At 56.8% G+C, this 8,372-nt stretch overlaps 1 non-coding gene and 1 pseudogene across 1 annotated transcript; both read left to right on the forward strand.

Annotated features, from left to right (window-relative positions):
• The first annotated feature begins 4,625 nt into the window (after positions 1-4,625).
• On the forward strand, positions 4,626-4,780 carry LOC139112778 (5.8S ribosomal RNA). Its single transcript, XR_011547432.1, has one exon. It is a non-coding gene; the product is annotated as a 5.8S ribosomal RNA (ribosomal RNA).
• Positions 4,781-6,170: 1,390 nt separating this feature from the next.
• Positions 6,171-8,372, forward strand: part of LOC139112802 (large subunit ribosomal RNA) — a 6,586-nt pseudogene continuing 4,384 nt past the window's right edge.

Here is an 8,372-nt window from a genome sequence, read left to right on the forward strand (position 1 = left end):
TACTGTAAGAGGTGTCGTCGCTGCGGCGACTCGTGCACAACACGTGCATGCGAGCTCGGTCTGGTCGTACCGTAGCGTTACGGCGTATGTATAACCGAGCTCGGCGAAGCACTGCGGTGCGTACGAAAGTGTCGTTCGCACTAGAACGCTTTTTAGAGAATTTTGCACTGCGCTTACTACGAGAACTTTGGTTCTCTTTGAGATCGTTCGGGCGTCTTGCCGACATTCACAATGTGCGCCAAGCTCGGCGATCGTTTCGAGGCCGGATAGCGAAGGAATTGGTGAATACTTGACGAAGAAATTTTGTATCTCGAGGACTCTGCCGTTCGTGCGGTCCGTACGTACCTCCGAGCCGTAAAACAACACGGAGCTCGAGATCTTTGACGCGGAGGTAACTACCGTGCGCCGCGGCGGCTAAGTCCGCGCGGCGTCGAAATTTCACCGCCGGCGCCCATATACCGCCGTGCGTTAGACCGTGCGTCGCCGACCGCCCGGCCGCTCGGTTCGGTACTGTAAGAGGTGTCGTCGCGGCGGCGACTCGTGCACAACACGATGCATGCGAGCTCTAGGTCTGGTCGTACCGTAGCGTTACGGCGTATGTATAACCGAGCTCGACGAAGCACTGCGGTGCGTACAAAAGTGTCGTTCGCACTAGAACGCTTTTTGAGAGAATTTAGCCTCGCGCTTACTACGAGAACTTTGGTTCTCTTTTTGAGATCGTTCGGGCGTGTTGCCGACATTCGGCCAAATGTGCCGCCTCGGCGATCGTTTCGAGGACACCAAAGTCGAAAATCGAAGGCGTTGGTAAATCCGAGCCGAAACGATACGGAGCTCGAGTACTTTGCCGTTCGAGCTGTCCGTGGGTAACTACTTGCCGAAAGCAACACGAGGCTCGAGGACTTTGCGTAAATAACTACGTACGACGCAGCTAAGTCCGAGGCGTCGAAATTTCGCAGGCGCCCATATACCGCGCGCGTTACCGTGCGTCCCGTCCCGGCCGCCCGGTTCGGTACTATAAGACACAGCATTGCCACGAGTCGGTGTCGAGAGACCGAATGGCTCATATGGCGCGCACTTCGTGTTGGACGCGCGATCGTCCTCGCTTTACGAGTCAAAGCGCTTGAACACGAACCCATGATACGAGAGTGTCGGTTTCGGCGAGAACGGATTCGAAGTCCCTGCTTACCGCCGTGCGAATAATGCTCAACCGTCCCAGCCTGTTCACCGCTGGCACCGTTGAACAAATGCTCCACGACGTTCTCAGATCGGATCGGTTAGCGTCAAGCCTAAGCGGCCTATACAAGCCGCTACCGCTTTATGGGTGAATGAGAACAAAATTTGATCTTTCATACCGTTATATATATAAATACGAAAAGCGTGTCGTCGACCGGCTCGAAAGTTCCGGCGGCATTAACGACACACGAAACGCGCACGGCTCTTCCTCGCGGAGTGTCCGTAGCAGCGTAGCGTTGTCTTTCGCGTTGCTCCACCGCGGTAACCGCGATTCACACACGAAGCTCCTGGTTGATCCTGCCAGTAGTCATATGCTTGTCTCAAAGAGGTTAACATGCATGTCTCAGTGCATGCCGAATAAGGTGAAACCGCAATGAATGGTTTAAATCAGTTATGGTTCATTTGGATTGTACCCACATTTACTTGATAACTGTGGTAATTCTAGAGCTTAATACATGCAAAACAGAGTCCCGACCAGTGATGGAAGGGACGCTTTTATTAGATCAAAACCAATCGGTGGCGTGCGGATCTCCGTGCGTCCACCGTTTATTTTGGCGACTCAATAACTTTGGCTGATCGTACGGTCCTAGCACCGGCGACGCATCTTTCAAATGTCTGCCTTATCAACTGTCGATGGTAGGTTCTGCGCCTACCATGGTTGTAACGGGTAACGGGAATCAGGGTTGATTCCGGAGAGGGAGCTGAGAAACGGCTACCACATCCAAGCGAAGGCAGCAGGCGCGCAAATTACCCACTCCCGGCACGGGAGGTAGTGACGAAAATACCATGGACTCATCCGAGGCCCGTAATCGGAATGAGTACACTTTAAATCCTTTAACGAGGATCCATTGAGGGCAAGTCTGGTGCCAGCAGCCGCGGTAATTCAGTCCAATAGCGTATATTAAAGTTGTTGCGGTTAAAAAGCTCGTAGTTGAATCTGTGTCGCACACCGTCGGTTCACCGCTCGCGGTGTTTAACTGGCGTGATGTGGACGTCCTACCGGTGGGCTTAGCCCCGCGAGGGGCCGCTCAAACTAATATCCCGTCGCGGTGCTCTTTACTGAGTGTCGAGTCGGGCCGGCATACTTACTTTGAACAAATTGAGTGCTTAAAGCAGGCTATCCTCGCCTGAATACTGCGTGCATGGAATAATGGAATAGGACCTCGGTTCTATTTTGTTGGTTTTCGAACCCCGAGGTAATGATTTGGGACACAGATGGGGGCATTCGTATTGCGACGTTAGAGGTGAAATTTTGGATCGTCGCAAGACGGACAGAAGCGAAAGCATTTGCCAAAAATGTTTTCATTAATCAAGAACGAAAGTTAGAGGTTCTAAGGCGATCAGATACCGCCCTAGTTCTAACCATAAACGATGCCAGCTAGCGATCCGCCGAAGTTCCTCCGATGACTCGGCGGGCAGCTTCCGGGAAACCAAAGCTTTTGGGTTCCGGGGAAAGTATGGTTGCAAAGCTGAAACTTAAAGGAATTGACGGAAGGGCACCACCAGGAGTGGAGCCTGCGGCTTAATTTGACTCAACACGGGAAACCTCACCAGGCCCAGACACCGGAAGGATTGACAGATTGATAGCTCTTTCTTGATTCGGTGGGTGGTGGTGCATGGCCGTTCTTAGTTGGTGGAGCGATTTGTCTGGTTAATTCCGATAACGAACGAGACTCTAGCCTGCTAAATAGGCGTACCTTATGGTATCTCGAAGGCCCCCGGCTTCGGCCGGCGGGTTTTACTACCAACGTACAAACAAATCTTCTTAGAGGGACAGGCGGCTTCTAGCCGCACGAGATTGAGCAATAACAGGTCTGTGATGCCCTTAGATGTTCTGGGCCGCACGCGCGCTACACTGAAGGAATCAGCGTGTGTTCCTGGCCGAAAGGCCCGGGTAACCCGCTGAACCTCCTTCGTGCTAGGGATTGGGGCTTGCAATTGTTCCCCATGAACGAGGAATTCCCAGTAAGCGCGAGTCATAAGCTCGCGTTGATTACGTCCCTGCCCTTTGTACACACCGCCCGTCGCTACTACCGATTGAATGATTTAGTGAGGTCTTCGGACTGGTGCGCGGCAATGCGTCGGCATTGCCGATGTTGCCGGGAAGATGACCAAACTTGATCATTTAGAGGAAGTAAAAGTCGTAACAAGGTTTCCGTAGGTGAACCTGCGGAAGGATCATTAACGTTCCGGAGGTCCTGCTGCTCTGTGTGCACCGTTCTCGTGACGAGCGCGCAGCGGCCGGCGACTGCATGGACGAGGAACCGTACGCGCGCACGGTAACGTGTACTACGTTGCCTGCCGCGATACGGGGCAGACAAGCTAGAACACGACTCTGCGAGTTGTGTCGAGAGTGGCTGAAGGGGCGCAAAATCTAATCGCACGCGAGACATCGCGTCTTCCGTCCGCGCCGCCTTCCACTCCTCGTCGGAGCGTCCGTCGCGAGACGCGACGCTTCGCTCGAGCAAAATTGCGAGATCGAGAGGAGAGAATAGTTTATGCGACGCAACGACCGCGTGCGCGCTCACACGCCGCCAACGGTGGCGTGCTGCGGTGTGCGCCGCATTCGTCGCCGTCGTATAAGAGAGGATTGTCGGTCGGGACGAGTGTGTCGAGATCTCGAGAGCTCAAAGCGAGAGGGGACCCCGGGCATATTGTGGAGAAGAAGAGAGATTCGAGAGTTGTACGCATTGCCGTATTACGCTCTTTGCATTCTCTCTCTCTCTCGTTTCCTGCGGAGATTCTCCGACTCTCTGTCTCTCGCGCGCTTCGAACGACCCGTTGCGCGGACCACCGCGCTCAGCGCGCCCCTTAGCCGGGGCTAGCGCGGCCGGTTGGTCTCGTTGTGCGAATCCAGGAGGAGCGCGAAGGTGCATCTATATGCGCGCCCGCTCGCGGATCAGGATCGGTGAGAAGGAGACTACGGAGGCGCGCTCGCGCGCTGCCTCTATCTCCGCGATTCGGACGCGTTGCGGTGCGCGCGAATGCGCCGCGTACCGGTGGTAACCTATGCTGCCGCGTCGTCGTGCGCGCCGGGCGAGGAGTGGAGAGTGCGACGATTCTCGCCGCTGCTCTTCCTCCGGTCCCGCGCGCGCGCGATCGCGCGCGCTGAAGGGTTCGTCGAATATGCTAGTCATTTTCGACCCCGATGGTTTTTCAAAGAGTTCCGCCCCGGCTCTAGCTTCGCGAGAGACGCAACCTCTTGGTTTTCGCACCGCGCCGACAACCGACGTCTCCCTCTCTCTCCATTATTGTGCCGTAGCCCCCGTAACAGGGGCGGCGGTCCGCGCGTGCTCGGACGCGCGGCCAGGCTGATCGAAGGGCCAAAACGAAGAAGACGCACATTGTTGTCTATTCCTTGATAGAGCGTACTTGGTGCGCGAAGGAACGATTACCCTGAACGGTGGATCACTTGGCTCGTGGGTCGATGAAGAACGCAGCTAATTGCGCGTCAACTTGTGAACTGCAGGACACATGAACATCGACATTTCGAACGCACATTGCGGTCCACGGATACAATTCCCGGACCACGCCTGGCTGAGGGTCGTTTTATCGAAGACAAACTGCTTGCGCGCGCCGTTTCGACGGCCGCGTACGAGCGATTCGTTGGACGTTCGCCCGATCGCGGCGGCCGGCGAGAGAGTTATACCCGCATCCACGAGAAAAGAGAAGAGAAGCGAGGAGTCGTCGATGACGCCTTCCCCGGGGTATCAGGCACACTACGCACGCTATCCACGCGGCGAGTTGCTGGATTCCATCAGGGTTTTACGAAGGCTCTCGCGCTCTCTGCGCGCTCTCTCTCTATACTCGCGGAACGGCGGCGTACTCTCGCCCCCGTTGGGCGTCGTCCGAAATAACGAGGTTTGAGGGTCGAACGAATGAACGACGACCGACCGAAAGATGCGATCGAGAATCGCAGAGAGACGCACGCACGCACACGCGCACGGGAGGGAAGGACGTGCGCGGTGGTGATAAACGTGGCGAGCTCTTGCAAGGAGTTTATACGTTATACGTATATACGCGCCGAACGAAAAAGAGTAGATCTGCCTCTCGCGCGCCGCCGCCCGGAGTGAAACAAGCCGACAATTCGTTCGCGCTTGTACTCCCGGAAGGTGGCCTGTGTGCCGCTTGCGCCGCGCGCGGGATCCAAGGCTGATCCACGGAGAAGTAGTTCATAAGGAGCGCGGAGAACCGAGTTTGAGTTTTCCTCTCCTTCTTCGAATGAAGATCGGAGAGGAGAATAGAGGCCGCGAGATAATCGCGCGCCTCCTCGTTCTCCTTCTGCACAGAGCGCATATCGTCGCTTTACCGCCGCCAACGCAAAGGAAACTCGAGAGGAGGGATTTTAGAGATATATACGACGAAGCAAAGATACGAGAGAACCTGACCGTATTATAAGAGAGAGAGAGTGGTCGTCGCCGCTGCAGCTGCTGCCGGCCGCCGCCGCAGTCGCGTTGCCGACGCCACCACGACGCGCAAACCGGCCTCCGACGTTCGCGTCGGGCTGGCTGGCCAGTTGTCGTCGTCGTGGTCGGTTGGTTGGCGCGCGGGCGCGCGGATCGCGGCGCGGTTGACGCAACGTCGACGAAAGACCACCACGCTCTCGCGGTTGTTCTCTCTGCCTCGTTCGTTTTCTCATTTTCCCTTCGTCTCTTCTTTCAAATATTTTGCGTGCACCGATCGCCCCCTGCGCAGCAAAAGTGTGTGCGAGGTGAGAGATCGCGCGCGGGTCGACCGCGCGTGTTCCCGAGTCCACGAAAGCGCTATGTATGGTAGCAGCTCTTGACCGGGGCACGCGGCGTAGTCTAACCAAGCGCTCGCGCGCGGCGTTTCGCCGCGTTGCGTTTCTCTTTTCTCTCGCGTCGTCGTCGTCGTCGTCTCGCCTTCTTCGTATTATATATATATATATAGTACAGCCTCACGACAATTTCTTTTGACGACCTCAGAGCAGGCGAGATCACCCGCTGAATTTAAGCATATTATTAAGCGGAGGAAAAGAAACTAACCAGGATTTCCTTAGTAGCGGCGAGCGAACAGGAAAGAGCCCAGCACCGAATCCCGCGGTTCCGCCGCAGGGAAATGTGGTGTTTGGGAGGGTCCGCTTATCCCGAGGTGCCGCGTCGCGTCCAAGTCCATCTTGAATGGGGCCACTTACCCGCAGAGGGTGCCAGGCCCGTAGCGACCGGTGCGCGTCTCGGGAGGATCTCTCCTTAGAGTCGGGTTGCTTGAGAGTGCAGCTCTAAGTGGGTGGTAAACTCCATCTAAGGCTAAATACGACCACGAGACCGATAGCGAACAAGTACCGTGAGGGAAAGTTGAAAAGAACTTTGAAGAGAGAGTTCAAGAGTACGTGAAACCGTTCAGGGGTAAACCTAAGAAACCCAAAAGATCGAACGGGGAGATTCATCGTCAGCGACGCTGGCTTCGCGTCGGTGGGCGATGCCCCGCGGGCCCTCACGGCTCGCGCGCGGGCACGCTGCCGCGCGCCGATGTCCGGCGTTTTCGTCGTCGTGCACTTCTCCCCTAGTAGAACGTCGCGACCCGCTGGGTGTCGGTCTACGGCCCGGGTGCGGTGTCTGACGCGTCGCCGGTAACACGGCACGCCGTCAAACCCTCGGTCGCCCGGCCGGCTGCCCGGCGGTACACGCAAGGTATCAGGCCGCAGCTCACACACGCGGGAGTGCGTCGAGGCCGTCGCAAGCGCGCGCCACGGTACACGGAGGCTTACGGACCTAGCGCCGTCACCGGTCCTGGCCCGCTGTTGGTCGTACGGTTAACCTTCGACAGGCCTGCAAACGTTCCCTGGGGCAACTCGGGGGACCGATACCGGTCGGCGACGCTACTGCTTTGGGTACTCTTAGGACCCGTCTTGAAACACGGACCAAGGAGTCTAACATGTACGCGAGTCATTGGGATCAGCGATACCTAAAGGCGTAATGAAAGTGAAGGTCGGCCCTGGTTGTCGACCGAGGGAGGATGGGCCGCGTCGCGATGCGGCTCCGCACTCCCGGGGCGTCTCGTTCTCATTGCGAGAAGAGGCGCACCCAGAGCGTACACGTTGGGACCCGAAAGATGGTGAACTATGCCTGGTCAGGACGAAGTCAGGGGAAACCCTGATGGAGGTCCGTAGCGATTCTGACGTGCAAATCGATCGTCGGAACTGGGTATAGGGGCGAAAGACTAATCGAACCATCTAGTAGCTGGTTCCCTCCGAAGTTTCCCTCAGGATAGCTGGCACTCGGCCGTTCCGCACGGAACGCGCGCGAGTCTCATCTGGTAAAGCGAATGATTAGAGGCCTTGGGGCCGAAACGACCTCAACCTATTCTCAAACTTTAAATGGGTGAGATCTCTGGCTTTCTTGAACTATGAAGCCACGAGCATCTCGGATCAGAGTGCCAAGTGGGCCATTTTTGGTAAGCAGAACTGGCGCTGTGGGATGAACCAAACGCAGAGTTAAGGCGCCCAACTCGACGCTCATGGGACACCATGAAAGGCGTTGGTTGCTTAAGACAGCAGGACGGTGGCCATGGAAGTCGGAATCCGCTAAGGAGTGTGTAACAACTCACCTGCCGAAGCAACTAGCCCTGAAAATGGATGGCGCTGAAGCGTCGAGCCTATACTCTGCCGTCAGCGGCAAGTGGGGCGGCCGTGGGCAGGGCGTGGGTAACTCCTCGCCCGGAGCTTACAGGCCGCCACGAAGCCCTGACGAGTAGGAGGGTCGCGACGGTGTGCGCAGAAGGGTCTGGGCGCGAGCCTGCCTGGAGCCGCCGTCGGTGCAGATCTTGGTGGTAGTAGCAAATACTCCAGCGAGGCCCTGGAGGACTGACGTGGAGAAGGGTTTCGTGTGAACAGCCGTTGCACACGAGTCAGTCGATCCTAAGCCCTAGGAGAAATCCTATGTCAATGACGGCGTACGATACTCTCGTTGTCGCAGAAAAGTCTCGCGCACACAAAAAGAGCGCGCGCACACGCGAGTGTGCCGTCGCGCGCGGTGAGTGAACTTTTGACACACGCCCGTCGGGCGAAAGGGAATCCGGTTCCTATTCCGGAACCCGGCAGCGGAACCGCATACAATTCGGGCCCTCGTAAGAGTGTTCGTCGGGGTAACCCAAAATGACCTGGAGACGCCGTCGGGAGA

This window comes from Cardiocondyla obscurior, unplaced genomic scaffold (genome assembly GCF_019399895.1).
Source record: "Cardiocondyla obscurior isolate alpha-2009 unplaced genomic scaffold, Cobs3.1 scaffold55_0_238251, whole genome shotgun sequence".
In the NCBI taxonomy this organism is placed as follows: Eukaryota; Metazoa; Arthropoda; class Insecta; order Hymenoptera; family Formicidae; genus Cardiocondyla; species Cardiocondyla obscurior.